At 42.8% G+C, this 18,142-nt stretch overlaps 1 long non-coding RNA gene across 4 annotated transcripts in view; it reads left to right on the plus strand.

Moving 5' to 3' along the window:
• The window catches only part of LOC117035818 (uncharacterized), a 28,973-nt gene that overhangs the window by 8,485 nt on the left and 2,346 nt on the right, over positions 1–18,142 (plus strand). For 2 of the 4 annotated variants that reach the window (XR_004425275.1, XR_004425273.1), the window contains 2 exons: positions 12,055–12,186; positions 17,658–17,741. This is a non-coding gene — a long non-coding RNA (uncharacterized LOC117035818). Of the gene's footprint in view, positions 1–11,015; positions 11,147–11,861; positions 12,187–17,657; positions 17,742–18,142 lie in introns of those variants that run through there. The other 2 variants (XR_004425274.1, XR_004425272.1) reach the window with 2 other exon arrangements.

The raw sequence follows: 18,142 nt of genomic DNA on the forward strand, positions 1-18,142 counted from the left end.
TAAAATGAGATTAATAATGCTTACCTTACAGGCTTTTGCCAAGGGCTGGATGAAATCATGTCTGTGAAAGTATTTCATCAACTCTTGTCTTTTACAAGTATGAGGGGTTATTATCCTGTTTTTCTAATCATGTTTACTGACTTCAGTTCTACCCTCCCTTTCCAAGTGTCTCTTGTCTCTGATTCTGTCTCCCTTTTAATTTCTTTTTGTTGTAAGGGTAGCCAAGATTTGTTTTAATCATGTGTGGTAAGAGACTCAGACATGGAAATGAGTGTCATGAAGAAAGAAGTTGTTACACTCAGTATAATGCAGGAAGTATGGCACCGGGGGGACCTTATGCAGAAGCACTAGGATTGGCCAGGAGACAGAGGAGTGAAGGGAAAATGTGGACAAGAGCCCTTAGTGAGCTCGTTTGAATAATCTCAGTGGACTTTGGGACATAGATGCCATCCCTAGTTGCCTGATGCCTGCCTCTGGGATAATTAGGGCAGGTGGGTAGTGGCCTGGTGTGTGAGAGCCCAGTAGGAGAGGTAGTTGGGTATATGGACTCTGGATTGGTTGGTTTTCATAGGAAAGATATACTCACAGATGAGTCATTTAGTATCTCTAGGAATTGGCTAAGCCTAGAAGAGGCAGTCCCTATCGGGTCAGTAAGCCCCCAGATGTCAAACCATAAGAATACAGAAAATTAAAAAACGTACTTAATATACCCTTCCAGCCACTCCTCAATTGCAAACAACTGACTGGGCTCTAAGAGAACTGGGAAAAGTACAGAAGCCTGAGGAACCCCCGCTTAAGCGTGGTGGTCTGCAAGGAAGGGAGTAGGAGAGTCAATGAATCCAGTAGGATTTCAGCCCTTGACCTATTTAGTTCACCAGATTCCAAGCCCGTCATTGGTCAAAACCTAGGTGAATGGCAGCAAGTTGTCCTACTTTAAAAAGGCATCTCTTTAAAAGGCAGGACCTGCAATTTATTTGTCTTTCTATTCCCTTGATTAAATGAACATTAACTAGGAGAAACAGAAAATAGCCTTGTCAAAGAGAAAAGATGGTTTAGAGACGAGGGCTGACACTTTTCTTTACCCTTAAAAAAGTAAACTTGGTTTTGATTAATTTTTATTACCAAAGTTAAGAAGGCTGAATTTTTTTTTTTATTAGTTTCAGGTGCACAAAACAATGTCATAGTTAGACATTTATCATTTATATCCCTCACACAGTGACAACGCCCCTCCCCCACCCACGACCCCTCTGACATCGCACACAGCCGTTACATTTCCACTGTCTCTACTCCTAATGCTGTACTCCACTTCTTGTAACTATATACATTATATATATATATAATTATATATATATATACATACATATCTATCTATCTATATATATATTATATATATATAAATAATATATATATATATATATATACGAAGGCTGAATTTATACATTTTCATCACTGTCTTCAGTATCGACTGGAAACTGAATTAGCTATGGATTGGAGAACATTGCTTGTGTCTCCAAAGGTAAAGACCCTTCTGACTCGTGCTGGTGGGAGAAATTGAGCTTTTCCTCGTTAAATTTCCAGCGGAGGAAAAATTATGTAACTGAAGAGGAAAATGATGGTGACGGTGGCGACGACAATGACAATTCCCACTCAACACACGTTTCTCATGTGCCAGGCACAGCTGTGGGCACTTTAGAACCATTACCCCCTTTCCTTATAATTTAATCAGAGCCGTGCACAGAATAATTTGGCTGTTATTGCCTCCCAATTTATACATGAGGAAATGGAGGCACAGAGGCGAGGCAGCTTGCCCAAGATAAGAGGTCAGTCTGGCTTAAAACGGAGGCAGTCCATGCTCTTAGTCACTACACAGCACTGTCTCCTTGCTCGAGTGGTTTCCCGGAACAAAGATGATCTCGACTTAGTCACAGGACAGCAGACGAGAACTGTGTGAGTGCAGAACCTCTGTGAGGTGGTGGGGGCTGGGCCCCGGTGCTGGTCTGGGTATGTAACCAGGGTTCATCCTTACTAAAGCTGTGGCATATGGGAAGTTAGTCTCTGAGACATAGAAGAAAGAGAATGGGCCAAGATCTAGTTCTGTCATGGATGAATTGTATGACCTTGGGCGCAGCTCTTAACACCTAGGCCCTGGTTTTCAAATGAAGCTCTTGTGCTGTTTGACCTCTCAGGATCCCGTGCGAATAAAGTTGCCCTGCCAAAAATCCTACTGGAGAGTAGACTATGGGAAGGCAAGGAGGATGTTGAGCAGGTTCTTGCACATCCACAAGTAAGTTGCTAATAGCTCTTTGCATGCTCTGAGTTCTGATAACATTGAGACTTGCTGCCTCCTGCTTCATCTTGCACCATATGCCTAAAGGTGGTGAATGGATAAACATCACTTGTGGCTGTTCCTGGATGCTCAGGAAACCTTGAAAAGAAAGAAGGAATGATTATTTAATGAGGAGAGTATTACAGAATACCCTGGGGAGGGCAGGGAAGGGCAGAAGGTGAGGACATCTCATCATTTTGATCTCAGAATCCCCATCTGTGGGAGACGCTGTGGGTATCAACTCGGGGCAGTACTGCCTTTAGGAGATGTCTGGAAATACACGAGGGCATTACTGCTGTCACCCCGGCTGCGATTATGGGACTACATAATCACATCCTGAAACTCTTGGGATCTCCACACACAACGAAGAATTGTCCTGCCCAAAATGCTCTTAGGATTTCCACTGAGAAGGAATAAAAGACGTTCTCATAGTGGGGAATATAAAAAACTTCTTTGTGCATTTTTCTGAACATTAATCAATAAATAATCCATTAACTCAGGGAAGCTGAATGCTCTTCATACAGAACCCCAAACAAACTGACAGATATCCTCTGGCAAGAACTGTGGAGAGGCCGCGTGGCCTTGGACGAGACATTTCATTTCCGTAGGCCTCAGTCTCTCCATCTTTATAGCACTGACATTCTATAACTTCCCAATTTCTCTTCTCAGAAAGGAGAAATACCTTGTAAAAATCGAAGTTTGGAGAAACTTTGTTTTTCTTATTTTGTGTATGGTAGATACATATACTGCAGTTAAGCAAAATTCAAACAGCATAATTTAAATCAAAGTATACAGAAAGCAGGGGCGGCCGATTAGCTCAGTTGGTTAGAGCATGGTGCTCTTAACAACAAGGTTGCTGGTTCGATCCCCCCATGGGCCACTGTGAGCTGCGCCCTCCACAACTAGATTGAAACGGCTACTTGATTTGGAGCTGATGGGTCCTGGAAAAACACACTTAAAATAAAATTTAAAAGTTTAAAGATAAATAAATAAAAAAGTATGTAGAAGCAAATGATCCTAACATTTTTGATAAACTATGATTTTTAACTATTTAGCATTTTCTCTGGAAATATATTTGAATTTTTCAGAACCAGACACCAAAAATGCAGCCAAAGCTATGGTAGGTCATTCTTCCAACTGGCTATACTTGAATAGCAAACAAAACAAAACAAAACAAAAACAAACAAACAAAAACCAAAAAATGGCTGTTAGGAAATATAACAAGCATAAATTTAATTTGGGGTGATCCTAAGGAAAAGCAGTGGCGCTCTGATAGGTATTACGCTAGCGTGGGACTTGTTTATTGTACTATAAAGTTGAAAATATGATTACTCTCCTTCCTTCTTCAACTTTATGCCTGAATCACTCCCCAGTCATTAGCAGTTATTTTTTTTCTTAAAAGTGACACTCCTTTATCCTTTCAAGGAGACGTTAACTGCGTTTTTGTTTGTTTCGGTCTAAGATTCTGAAATTCAAAGGAGAAACATGCAACTAGACTGCTCATACTTTGGAAATTTGAACTTCATGATGTTGGATTTCAGACTTTTTGCTTGATCTTATCCCTTTAGAAAGGCTTTGCTTTGTTTTGTCTGACTTTTATCCTCTCATTCTGGTGGGACTAAGAGCTTTCCACTGCTCTCCGTGACTTGTGGCCTGTATTACACCCATTAGTTTCGGTAGGAATGATGACCCAAGAAGCTTGGAATTTGACCCCAGAAAACGGCAAGGGAATGACGGAAATGGTGATGACCACAGGATCAGTGCCCTGCTGGTCCAGGCAGGGGTGGGCATCGACAGTGGGGAAGCATCAGGCTTCTGCATGAGCCCCGCTCCTGGCCCCACCTTTGGCACTGCCCCCACTGCTCCCAGCGGTGGAGCAAGGAACATGGAGAAACCAGTCCTTGCTGGATCTGAAGGGATTAGAAAGTCAAAAAAAAGTCACGGGGATGTGAAATATAGTATGGGGAATATAGTCAGTAATGTTGTGGACTATGTAGGGTGCAGGTGGGCACTGGACTGATGGGGGCATCGCTTCATAGATGGCGTAGATGCCTGACCCCTGCACTGTACAGCTGAAAATAACATAAAACCAGATTGAATGTCAACTATGATTAAATTATATATATAATGTCAACTATAATTAGATTATATATATATGTATATATATATATATATAGTCACAGGATATAAAGCACAGCATAGGGAATGTAGTCGGTGGTATTGTAACAGCTATGTACGGTGTCAGATGGGTAGTAGACTAGTTGGGGTTATCACTTTGTGAGGGGTGTGAGTGTGTAATCCTTGCGTTGTTTTGTACACCTGAAACTAATGAAAAAACTTGCTTGCTGGGTCTCCTCCAGGCCAGGTGCTCAATTGATCATCTTACCTGCCTTGCAAGTGAGGCATTATCACCCTCCCTCTACAGATGAGGGTGATAATGATTGGACAACTTGCCCAAGACCATATAGTTTGGCTTCAAATTGACTCCATTGGTTTCCAAAACGATTACTGTGTGATTCTTTACTATTGATATACTCATATGTATTATGGATAGTCCTTGAGGCCTTTTCTATGTGAGGCAAGTATTGTGTAAAATGTCTGTGCAGTACCGTTCATTTATATGACATGTGAAGCATGGAAACAACTGAGACTGACACATCCTTGGCTCCAGAGGCTTTCTGGGGATACTTGGGGACCCCTCAGGTCATCCCAATCCAGTAGGGAATAATATAGTGTGGCAATGACAAGTCAAGGCCTGACTTTGCTATGTACCAGCAGAGTGGCCTTGGGAGAGTTTTACACTTTCTCATCCTTAGTTTTCTTCATCTGTAGAATGGAGATCATTAGTATTTACCTCACAGGTTTCAGGCGAAGAGATAAACTAAGAGAGTGCTTAACACATAGTAAGCTATTGTTCTGATCTGTCTCCGATATCCAAGGTACCCTTATAAGGGCCCCTCCTGAATCTGTCAGAATGACTTGGGGTGGGGAGGTGGGGGTGCTGGGGAGAATGAGAGAAGAAACCAGCCTGAGGAGGAGGGAGAACAGACTAGAATGGCTGCCTTTTTTTTCTTTTTAAATATTCAATGACTCTATTCTTCTTTTTTATTTTTAGATTTTTTTAAAAAATTTTATTGGGGAATGTTGGGGAACAGTGTGTTTCTCCAGGGCCCATCAGCTCTAAGTCATTGTCCTTCAATCTAGTTGTGAAGGGCGCAGCTCAGCTCCAAGTCCAGTTACCATTTCCAATCTTTAGTTGCAGGGGGTGCAGCCCACCATCCCATGTGGGAATTGAACCGGGGGTCTTGTTGTTGAGAGCTCGCGCTCTAACCACCTGAGCCATCCGGCCGCCCCTAGAATGGCTGCCTTCTTGACCCAGACTATACCCCTCAACACCAGGCCTGTGTAATAGGTACCCCCATTCTAATCTGACGGTAAATCACAGAACCCTGAAGAAATTCAGCCCAGAAGTGGCATTTCCTTCGGTTCCTGCCCTAGAGTAGAGCCAGATTTCAGAGGGACTCTTAAATGAAAGCATCAGCGTTTAGAGCTGACAAAGTTTTTCCAGGAAAACAACACTTTCCACTTTTGTTTTCCTTCTGGACCAGTGTTGAAGTGAGTTGTGATGGACACAGCCCTTGCTTAAGTGAAGTGTCCACCTTCCGACATTTGGCTGTAATTATGCTGCTCAGACTGGAACTAAGTAAACACAGGATTTTTTTACTATGAACAAACGAATCTTATTTCACACTCAGCCTCGCTGTTGCCGTTCATTCATTCAATAAATGTGTATTCAATGTGTCCTCCATGTGAGGCACAGCAGGGCACTGGACATTCAGTAGAGGGCAAGACCCATGCAGCTCCTGCTCTCAAGCATCCCTGGGCCTAGGAAAGGAGAAGAGAATGAAACGAGAGGAAACAAAGTGTGGTGAAGGCTGTGTTAGGAGATGTTCAAGCTAGTGGAGTAGCACCAGCAGCACAGAATCCCGACTACGGGGTCAGCAAAGTTTAAACTAAACCCAAAGGGCTCCAACTGCCTTGATCTATCCTGGCAGCCTCCCCACGGGCCCCAGCTTCCTTGCTGCAGAGGTCAGGTGGCTGCAGCAGTAGTGTCTCACTGTCGTCCCTGTGCTCCCAGAGGTCTGGGGAACCCTCACTCCTTTCCTCACAAAGATGGGCAAGGGTGCCGAGAAGAGGTTTCTAGGGAAAGCCAGGGAACAAGGAGAATAATGACAAACAAGACAAATCATATAAGGAAAGAAAGGTTTTGTGCCTTTGTAGAGAAGGAAAAACTTTCTCCTCTACTTTCTTAGGTTTAGTACCTGGGCCCCGCAAATTAAACTGGCAAAAGGCCGATTAACAAGCAAAAAAAAAAAAAGGTTTAGTTACAGACTTATGCACAAGAGTTCACAAAGAAATGTGACTCAAGGAGGTGTTAGAATTTAGGGCTTATATACAGGCATACCTTGTTTTATTGTGCTTTGCTTTGTTGTATTTCACAGATGTTGCCTTTTTAACAAATTGAAGGCCAGACCCCTGTCCCCCCAGCAAAAAAATTATGACTTGCTTTATTGCGGTAGTCTGAAACCAAACGCACAATGTCTCCGATGTATGCTTGTATCATCTTAACAAAGGGTGATAAAGTGTGAAGAGGCTAGACAGAGGAAAAGGAATTTTGGCTTTCTGGGGGTAGATAAGTTATGGGATGGTGACTAAGAAACGTATGGTAAATAAGAGTTGTAAGTTGGTAAGGTTTGTCATGCAGGTAAGTGTCCTCTCCGGTGATAAGAGTTGTCTCCAGAGAAGTTCTTTTTCTGGTATTGGAGAGGGAGACATGTTTGTACATGGAAATTTATGTTACCTATACAAAGGGAAATTTATGCTCTGCTTTTAGACTGGAAGGGACAGGGCAGAGAGTTAACTACTTTCAGCTCAAAACAATCCTAAAGAAAAGGGACATATTTAGGGTGACATACTCTGATCCCCTTCACTAGGCCTTGCTTTGGTACTGAGCATTGTTCTAAGAACCTTTATATGTATATTCCATTATATCATTTATTTCTCATAACAACTCTATGAGGTAGGTGTTATTGATATGTCCATTTTTCAGATGAGGAAACTGAGGCTAGAGAGGTGAAATAAATAGTTCATAAACATAGTCAATGGCAGAGCTAGGATTTGAACCCCAGAAAATGAGACAATTAATTGATCATTTCTCAGTAAGGGTGTTTTTTTTGTTGTTGTTTTTTCAGAAGTGGAGGTAGGAGAAACTATTAGTGTTAAAGGGAACCTTTAGGGAGAATCAAGAAAGGGATCCTGTGATCACCTGGTCGTGCTGGCCACAGGAGGAGCTCAGTAAACATGAATTGAATAAAGCAGTAAGGGAGGGCATGAGCGAAGCTCCTCAGATGGTCTCTCCCAACTTATCAGGACCCATCCAGGCTTCTCTCCCACCAATCCCGGTCATAGGCCTATACCCGCTTTTCTTGCATCTTGCATCTGCCAGGAATTTGGGGAGCTTTGTGGTTGGTTTCTCCCATTCTCGCTGGTCCCTGAAATCCTGATTCTCACAGCCCTGGCTGTGCGTGGGACTCGTCTCCACAGCTTCTTCAGATGCTGCTGCCTCAGAAGACAACAAGCCCACAGGACCATTTTATTCCAAAGGGCAGTGCGTTACAACAAATTGCAAAAATAAGGAAGTTAGAGAGCTTCCAAGCTTCCCTACAAATGGCCTGCCTTTAGCTCCTGGCTCCCTGTGACATGGTCTCCCCAGAGTCAGATGACAACCTTGCCACCTGCTACCTGGATTATCTTGGACCAGTTATTTAACCTCCTGGGTGGACTACATCTGTAAAACCTGGACCGTATCTCTTCAGGTTGGGGTGAGCATTCAAGTGCTAAATAAATGTTGTTACGGACTAAATTCTATGCCCCCCACCCCACTCCCACGCAATTCATATGTTGAAGCTCTAATCCCCAATAAGACTATTTGGAGATAGGGTCTGTCGGGAGGTAATTAAGCCTAACGGAGCTCATAAGAGTAGGCTGGTGTCCTAGAAGAAAAGGAGGAGATACCAGGGGTGCAGGCAACAAAGAAAAAGCCACGTGAGGACATATCGAGCAGGCAGCCATCTACAAGCCAAGGAGAGAGGCTTCAGGGGAAACCAAATCTGCTAACACCTTGATCTCCAGAATTTTAAGAAAAGAATTTTCAGCTATTTTAGCCACCCAGTCTGGGGTATTTTGTTATGGTAGCTTTAGGAGACTAATATAAATGTTAATTCCATTTATTTAATTTTCTTCTTGTTTGAACGAACTCATACGTTCAAAGGCAACTCAGAATTTGAACTAGAAAAAGTTTGACCTACCTGAGCCCAATTCGAGCCACTGGGACTCAAAACTTGGAAAGAAGATAAAGGGAGGTTAACATGTCCTCTCAGTGTTAGAGTGGACTCTTTATAGACCTGCCCAAGGATTACATAATGAGCTGGGCAGAGAGGAGTGGACCTTTGCTTGAGTTTCTGCTTACTATTAATCAAAGGCCCATTCCAAAGTTACCTCTGTCCTTGTACACTTGTGCCGAGTAATGATATAAATGAATTCTAAAAAGTAGAATACATAATTCTCAAATTATGGTTCTATTGCCTGTAGGACATTAGGCAATTTTGTATCTAATCCAACCATCTTCTTCCAACATTCTTTCTCCAGTGCTTATATGATTCTAGTTCCTCTAATTCTCTGGGACCAGTTTTACCATCCTTCACTAATGAGTCGAATAAATCTCTGACATGTGTTCATACAAATATAGAATAAACACATTTCGAGTATTTGTGGTTTTGACTTTCTGAAAAGTATACTGTGACTAGTACAAGAAATTCTATTCTTCCTAGAATATAAAGATCATACTTTAAGGTGATATAAAGCCTTATTGGGTTGGGATTTGCTTTTTTAATTTCTAGATCTTCTTTGTTTCTGTATTAGTACCATTAAAACACCAATGCTCAGGAATCAAAATGATTTATTAGCTTCAGAAGAATTTGATTCCCTCTACAGGCAGAGCAAACATAAAGTAAATTGTAAAGTTGTTTTTTATCCTATACCCTACTCCTTCTTTCCTTCCTACCTTGCCATGTACAGACAGGGCCTTTTAACCAGGGTCTCAGAGGGCAGGAAATGATCTGCTAGGACACAAGGTGTGAATGACAGCAAGATGTTCTTCCAAGGCCATTTGCATTGAAAGGGGGTTGGACCCTTAACCTAGTGGCTTTTAGACTGTATTTCTAGGGCTTTGCATCTACTTCCCCACACTTCCCCTCTTCTTGCCTGTCTACCCGCTAAACACAGTTCAGCCAGAACAACACTGACACGGTAAGTGTTGTAATAAAATCAGGTAAGATTTTATTTCAATGATCAGTTACTTAGGAGATGCATTTAACCCAAAGAACTGAAGCTTTAATAATGACAGAGGTAGTTGGGGCATAGTGAAAAGAGCCCTGAAGTCAGGACACACTCATGAGGAGAGTCCTGGCTCTGCCTCTCACCAGCTTTGTGATCCTGTGCGGATCCCTTGATGTGTGTGGAGCTTTGATGTCCATGCTCATAACCTTACCTTGTAGGTGAATTGGGCCTATTACGTAAAGTGACATGTAATTGTGAAGGGTTGTTATGAACAACAGGCATCGCCGACATGCGATGAAGGAGGTATTGGGGGCCCCCGGGGAAGCCCCTAGAACTCCTCAAATCATACCTAGTCAAATGGCTATTGGTTTTAACCTTAGTGTATGAGCACTTGCTCCCTCATTACCTTAAATTCCTTTTGCCACCCATCTGGTTCTCTAGGTTCTAATTAAAATTTCAAAGTTTCATGAAAATTCGGCAGGAATCGTTTTTACAAAACGTTGTCTACTGTGGAGCAGATTGCGCTGCTCCTCCCAGTCAGTTCTCAAACTAATTTAACTCTCAGCCGTGTAGCCTTCATGTGGAAAAGTCCGGAAAGCAAAAATGGAGCTGTGATGAACAGTGCCAGTTGGACGACCTCATGCTTCTGACTCATTTCAGATCCACTATTATGTCAATAGACATATCCCCTGTCCCCATGTTTTGTAAGAAAATGCTATTAGTAAAGCAAGATCCAGAGAAAAGCATCATATTTACATTGTGATCGGGCTTAAAGACAAAGCAGGGCCAGATATCCAGAGATGCCATGGTCACTGGATCAAAGGAAAGAAATAGCATTGTGAAAACGGGAAGGGAAAACTCTTATGTATTACACCTAAAGCAGGGCAGATACCACATAATAATAAATAGCTATTACTTATTAAACATTTACTACGTTCCTGACACTGTGCTTATAAATAGATTCTCTTGTTTGATCCTCACCATTGCTGTGTTAGTCAGGGTAGGCTAACTGCCATAACAAACAGTCCCCAGTTCTCAGTGACTTAACATGGTAAAGGCTGATTGCTTAGTCATGGCCCCACTCTCCCCAGGACCTTGGAGCCCTGCACTGGACTCTGCATCCCACCAGCAGAGGAGATGAGAGGAAGAGAGTGCTTAGAGGGAGGATCCCATGGGAGGTTTCTTAAGGTCTAAGCCTGGCATGCATCACTTTCTGCCAACATCCCATTGGCCAGAACTCAGTCACATGGCCCTACCTAATTGCAAGGGAGTCTGGGAAATGTCCATGAGGTATATGGCCAGATAGAAGAGGAAACAGGATTTGGTGAACACATAGTCTCTGCCATAACAACTCATCACCTTTATTTTACAGATGAAACAGTTTTGGACAGGAAAAGTAACTTGCCTAATAGCACATAGCAAGTAAGTGGTAGAACTGGGATAAGTTCTCAGGGACAAGCAGTCACTACCCCCAAGGAACTTCTTGTTTATAGCCAAAATTTCTTTCTCTATTCTTATGATCTCTCTTTTGCCAGTGTCGTCTGGCTGTGTTAAAGGGAATTCAAAAGCAGCTTTCATATTTCCAAAGGAGAACTGAAGTAGTAGAAATTAGTAGGGGAAGAGAGGAATTGCTACTCTGACCTGTACGAACTGAACGATGGATGTCTTTGTTTCACTTCCATTTTCTCCACGTGAGAAAAAGTCAGCTTCACTGCTTATGTACCAGTAATGGTGACCTTTCAATTTTTCTCTTTTGAAAATGTGTGATTTAATGTGAAGTATCTTTGATGGGCTGTGAGTAGGAAGAATTCTCAGGATAATGTGCTTGATTTTCCCCTCGAAATAAATTCATATTTATTAAGGGTCTTTTATGTACGAGGCATGGAGCAAGGTGCTTCACACACATTATCTCACTTAGTCTCCTTTCAGCCTCCCAGGCGCCTCTGATGCAGGCGTCATTAGCCAGCTTTTACAGACAAGATAAAACGGGAAGAGGAAATGGTAGCTCAGGGCATCGCAAAATGCTAATTCATTTCCAGTGGATGTGCTTACTGTCTGGTTTCTATTGGATGGATTTCGATGAACTCTTTAAACATTAATACCCGCCTCCTATTTGCATAATCCTTTCAACTTTTCAACTGTCACCTCTTTCACATTTCATTTGATGCTCACGCTAGTCCTGCGCTGATAACAGCCTAGAACTATTTGGTGACGTCTTTCTTCGAGCCTAAATCTCTGGAGAAAACTCGCTTTTATTACATAGCTAAGGTTCACAATGAAGCCAATAGAAATCTTGCTTCCAGAAATCTAATCCACATCTTTATTTTCAGGGTCTCCCAGGGATGGCGTAATCGGCTGCTTAGGACACGCAGCGTATGTACACGAGTACTCTCATCCCAGAGCTGAGTGCTATGGTTACATCTGCCCCCGACATTCTCTACAACAAGCGCGATTTTAGAGACGTAAGTGCCTTTACTACCCTGTGCTTGTCTGGATCTCCCTGCCACTCAGTTTGCCCCAATTAATGCTAGCCAAAGGGAAAAAAAGAAAGGAAGGGAGGGAGGGACGAAAAGAAACAGAAAGAGCAAGTTTGTGTGTTTGTGCAATGAGGTGAATTTATTCTCCAAAAAAAAAGCAGAAACCAGCCTAAAGGAAGCAGGGAGAAGTTGATGGCAGATGAAGCAGAAAGCAGGTGTTTACTTACTTAATTGCTGCAGCGGGTGCCACGAGGTGGGCATAATTTTTCTCCTCATTTTCAATTATTGGCACTGGTGCTCATTTAACTTTTTAGCTGAAGCATCTGAGAAGAGTCTAGGAAACTGCTCTCTTTGTCCCTCTCATTTTTTCAGGAAAACAAGCAGGCACTTCTCTTACAAATATTGTCATTAAATCCAATCCTGACGATTTTTTTTTTTTTTTTTTGCCTCAAAACAACTCATTGATTATAGAAAGGGAAATTGGCTTACATGCAACCTGACCTTTTGTTTGATTCTGCCAAAATTACTGTGGGTTGAATTTTTAACTTGTTTCAAAAGACTTAATTCCGCTGTTCCGACTCATCTGTGTGACTTGGATTTCAGAGTAGTATGCCTGAGTCCACAGCTTCCTGAGGTGATTTCTTTTAAAGTGCAGGTTGTTACGGTCTCCAGTGGATGTGGTACATTCATGTTGCTATTTGACTTTTCTCCTGTAAGTGGTGAAGGGAAAAGTTGCAAAAAATTTCGAATGCTAGTTATTTTATGCACTGTCATTCTGCAAATACTTATGAAGAATAAACACTGTGCCAAAACCTTGTGAAGAACAAACACTGTGCCAAAAACAATGCAAAGAAGCATGAGGCATGCGAAGATAAGGTCTTTGCCTTTCAGTAGGTTTAGTCCGGAAAGGAAAGTGAGACAAGTATAAGGAATAATATAATGCAGTTCTGAGGGAAGGAACAGTAATACGCTAAAGAAAAGCAGATCTAACATAAAGGAAAAAGTTCTTCATTCCCCCGTTCTTAAAGTAATGCAACTTAGAGGATGCTATTCAGTTCACGTGCCTAAGGCGATATTTCCATTTCTATGCATTTACCATACCTTTAGCTCCTTTAGACTCTAATCTGCATATATATAAATTTATATAAAAATTATATATAGTTTTTAAAATTTTTCATTTTGGAACTTTATCTCAGGTTTTATTTCAAGGAGGGGGAAAGAGAGAAAGGTGTAGGTCAGACAGGGCATTAGGAAAGCTGAGTTCTGGTCTTGTTTTCACCTTCAGCCACTTGTGTTCCTGGGTCTCGGAAGGCTTAGCCTGGGTGACACTCAAGGTTCCTTTCAGTCCTAATGATCTGAATGAGAAGCTTCCCATCTTGTGCTGAATGAATCCAGTGGCTGTCCTATAGGAGAAAAGGCAACAGGCGGCTTGAGGGAGTATCAGAGGTGCCAGAAGTGGAAAGAAAGAGTGATATTTGGGGGACACACTCTAGGACCCCTGTTTCTCAGCTTCCTATTTAAAGGCCGCATCATTTGTAGAAAGCATTAAGTTGAGAGCTACTCACGGTTCTAGTGGGTCTGATTCCAGTGGGTATAGCACTGGCTCTGAAAAATAGAGAACATGACCTAGTGAGAAAAATATCTAAAAGATCTACAAGCTGGCTAAAATTTGTGCTGAGTTGTATCCACAAATAAGCCTTGAAGGTAAACGCAGTGAGTTCTAAGGAACAGACAGAAGGAAATTGGAGAAAGTGTGGAGTGAGAGTGAGGAATGCCATGTCTCTCCATGGTTCTTTCCTGTCTCATTTCACAGCCAGCAATCTGGTCCAGGTCCTAATTAACCACATGCCCATAGGTTGCAGCTGGTCCCCTGTGATCCACCCCCTGCAGACTCTGCCTTTCCAGTTCACACATCACTGTCCTTCCTCAAACACTCCACTCACCATGTTGCTTCCCTAGGCAGTGATATATCACGAGTCCCTGTTACCTGTCACACCTCATCCCAATTCTTTAGCCCAGGGTTCTGGGTCTTTCATCCAGGAAGCATAGCATTAAAACGTGGAAATATAGGGGTGGCCAGATGGCTCAGTTGGGTAGAGCAAGAGCTCTCAACAACAAGGTTGCCGGTTCAATTCCCACATGGGATGGTGGGCTGCTCCCCCTGCAACTAAAGATTGAACATGGCAACTGGACTTGGAGCTGAGCTGCGCCCTCCACAACTAGATTGAAGGACACCGACTTGGAGACAATGGGCCCTGGAGAAACACACTGTCCCCTAGTATCCCCCAATAAAAACAAAAAATTAAAATTTAAAAAAAGGTGGAAATCCAGCTTTAACCTTGGCCTTTGCAGCTTTAAAGCTGTGTGACTTTGGGTAAGTTGTTTAACTTCCCTTGCCTTCATTTTCCTTATCTATAAAATACCTGGGGACTGACGTCTCCAACTGTAAATGTTTTCCTGGATGAAGTTATTTTGCTGATCCAATGTGACAGCCCTGGTTTCACATTTCCCAGGACTGCTCAGATTCAAATATGCCGGCCCACGCTCACAATAGCGTCTATAAACTTGGCAGGCCTTGGGTCCAAAGTTTTAGTTTTTAAAATGTCATCCTCCTAGCTTTGCAAGGTCATCTCTTGTTATTCTCCACAGCGTTCCTCTGGCCTAGACAAGTCAGTGGCCTCAAGGGCTCTGAACAAACCTCAATGCTTTTATCTTCTACGCTGTGGCTCCGAGCCATTGAGTCTGTTGGAAAGCAGCTCCTGGTCCCCTATACCACCCAACAGCTTCAACTCTCAGATTAAAGCCCTTCTTATCCAGAAGTCTTCATTGACTAACTACACCTAACATGGCCACTTCGTCCATGGTGAGAAGCTCAGTAGCCATGTCCTTGGTCCCAGTGGCCTTTGGCCATCTACCTATCTATTTTAAAATTCCAATCATACCTCCAAGAGTGCTCTATTTTCAGTAAATTTACAGTATACATATGTACATTATTGTAGGCTTTTTTTTTCATTCAGCATTGTATCATAGATGTTTTCCTTCATTGTCTCATAGTCTTCACAAGGTGTTACTGAATACCTTGGGACTCTTTTGACTCTTTCCCTAATGTTGCATAATTGAGTGTTTGGTATTTCAGTGTTATAAAATCTCAATACATATAGCTTTTTGAATATTTTGCATTATTTTCCTCGTTCATTCAGATGTGCTGTTACAGTAAGACAAACTTTCTTATGGCATTGTGTAGTTCAGCAATCCTTGCATGTATCTCTAGCTGACTCTAGCACCTACCTACAACTGTTGTCTCAGACCTCCTTCTCTGCTACTCCAGCCTCCACTTCATCCCCATGGCCCTCACACTGAGCAGAAAGCCCTGCCCAAAGCACTACATAACTTTGTCTCAAAAATCCCTGCCTCTGCGACTCGTCCCAAATTCAGTGTTTCTCAGACTGCAGGTGCACTGGAATCACCTGCAGGCTTGTTAAAATACAGATTGCTGAGCCCCAGAAGCTGTAAATGTGCATTTCTAACAAGTTCCTGGTTTACTAATGCTGCTGGACAAGCATTCACACTTGGTGAACACTAGCTCTCATTCTTTTCGCTGATGTCAGAGGAAATGGATTAGCTTCTCTAACTTGTACCCACCCCACTACCTGTCCTCTAGACCTCCTTCCCATTTTCTCTGGGACCGAGCTCCTACGCTTAACTGTTTTTTCCTACTGCTCCAATATCTGTGCCATTGAAACCTCTTCCTCTGTCCTTGAAGCATCCTCCCATCCCTGCTAGACTAATAATAACCTTTCTCTCACCAACATTGCCCAGTTCTACCAACCCAAATGTCTCTCCTCCCGCTGCAAATGTTTCTGACCTTGAACTTGTAATCCTCCCTTGCAGCTTCTACTTCCTAACCATGCATTTTTTTTTAAATTCCCAGAAATTTCCCAGGCTGCTCTACTGAAACTATCTAGAAAGTTTAGAATTACTCCTTTCCTCTCAAATTCCATAGCCTTTAACAGTCATTGACTTTTAACTGTGTTCCAAGCATTGTGCTCAGCACTACAAATAGAGTTTAAATATGTATAAATATAATCTCACGTGAAGGTGATCCTTATATCAATCCTATGTAGGAGGTATTATTTTATAGGTTAAAAAAAAAAAACTAGGCTCAGAGAGGTTTAATAATTTGCCCAACAGATCAAATGAAGGAACCAAAATCTGGCTCTGATTCCACGTATCACGTGTTTAAACATTATTCTAGAACACGTGTCAGACTCCCTGAGCACCTATTAAAATACCAATTCCTGGCCCGAGTGCCAGAGGTTCCAAACCAGGTGTGGCTGACGCCTAGGAATCTGAATTCTTAACAATCCCTCTGAGTGATTCTGATTCACACATTTTGAGAAACAGTCCCTTTGTATTGACATAATTGGCCAATTCCTTTCTTTGAACATTTCCCTCAGTTGCTATGCTACAACACTTTTTTTCTGGTTCTGTCAGCTCTCTGGGTCTGTTGTTCTCCATCTCCTTCCCCCTCTCCTGCCCATATCAATGCCCCTAGACACTGCCCTTCATCTTCTCCTCCCTCTATCTTTCCCCATGAGCCCATCTACTTGCAGCACTCCAATTTGGGCAGATGGTTCCCAACCTTGCCCTTCCGGTGCCAACTTCCTGCTGAGAGTCACAGAGCAGCATGAAATGATTTTGGAACAGTGATGAACTACAGGCCCTGGACAAAACTGTGAGGCACGTGACATTGATCCTGGTACCCCATGGACCACAACACCCTTGGTCTTTCCTCTTGCTTATAAGATCCCTGTGTGTTGCAGCTCTCTAGTCAAATCAGTTCAGGAAAAGAGCTGATCATTTTACACAGTCACACTAATGTGTTAATTCTCCCACTCATTTGCATTTTTAAAGCCTTTTATCTCTTTTTGTGGTTTCAACTAATGTTCACATGTTGAAGACATTTCAGGCTTCACTTAGCAGATGGGGGAATTTAGAGAGAAACTGGGACCCAAGAGAAAGGAGGGTGAGCAGGTGTGGGAGGGGCCCTTCTCTTTCTCTTGAAATTTTGTGAAGCTTAGACTCAAACGCAGCCAGCAACACTACTGGGAAGGCAGGACTTGGACGTACTTGTCTCCTGCACACCCCGGGCAGGGATAAGCAATAACTGCAGCTGCTGCAGACCTGTCCCCAGAAGCGACAGGGTGAGGACAGACTGTGGAGTTGGCTGCTCGCTGGCTTCCTGCCACCCCACCCCCCACCCCCCACTCAGAATGGTTGGCTCCTCTTCAGCTTTCAAGTCTCAGCTTAGATGTTCTCTTCCGAGCAGTGGGTTCTGACCACCCTACTACGTAGGCTTTTCTTGGTGACTCTCTGTGTTGGCAGTTGTTTTCCTTCATTGCATTGATCGCAGTTTGTGATTATTATATTCATTTTCTTGTTCTTCCTATCCCCAGGTGGACAGCAAGACTCAAGAGGACAAAGAACAGTCTGCATCGATCCCCACTGTGCGCACAGCACAATGCCTGCTCCTATAGATAGTAAGTATTTGTAGCAGGAATGACTAAGCCGCTGCCCTTGCATCACCTGGCACGCAATGAATAGTCCTTGAGCTGAACCAACCGCCCCAGTGCTATCCCAGTGCGGAAAGCCTTGAGGCAATTGGAAAACACCTGGTTCGCCTCGCTGCTGAGACGGGGGGTAAGAGAGTGCCCTTGGATGGCATCCGAGAAACTTACAGAAGACTTTGAAAAAGGCAAAAAAGATGAGTAGGTGTCCTGTTTAGCACCCTATTGAGTTATCAAAACTTTCAGGGTCTTTGAGCTATTTTGCAACTTTTAAAGTTATATAAAACTGATAGCAACACAAATCATTCTTGTCAATAGAGATGCAAGTGAATTTTGTCTGGTGGAGGTACAATTGATTATTACCCTGTGGCTAT

Source organism: Rhinolophus ferrumequinum, chromosome 16 (genome assembly GCF_004115265.2).
Source record: "Rhinolophus ferrumequinum isolate MPI-CBG mRhiFer1 chromosome 16, mRhiFer1_v1.p, whole genome shotgun sequence".
NCBI lineage: Eukaryota > Metazoa > Chordata > Mammalia > Chiroptera > Rhinolophidae > Rhinolophus > Rhinolophus ferrumequinum.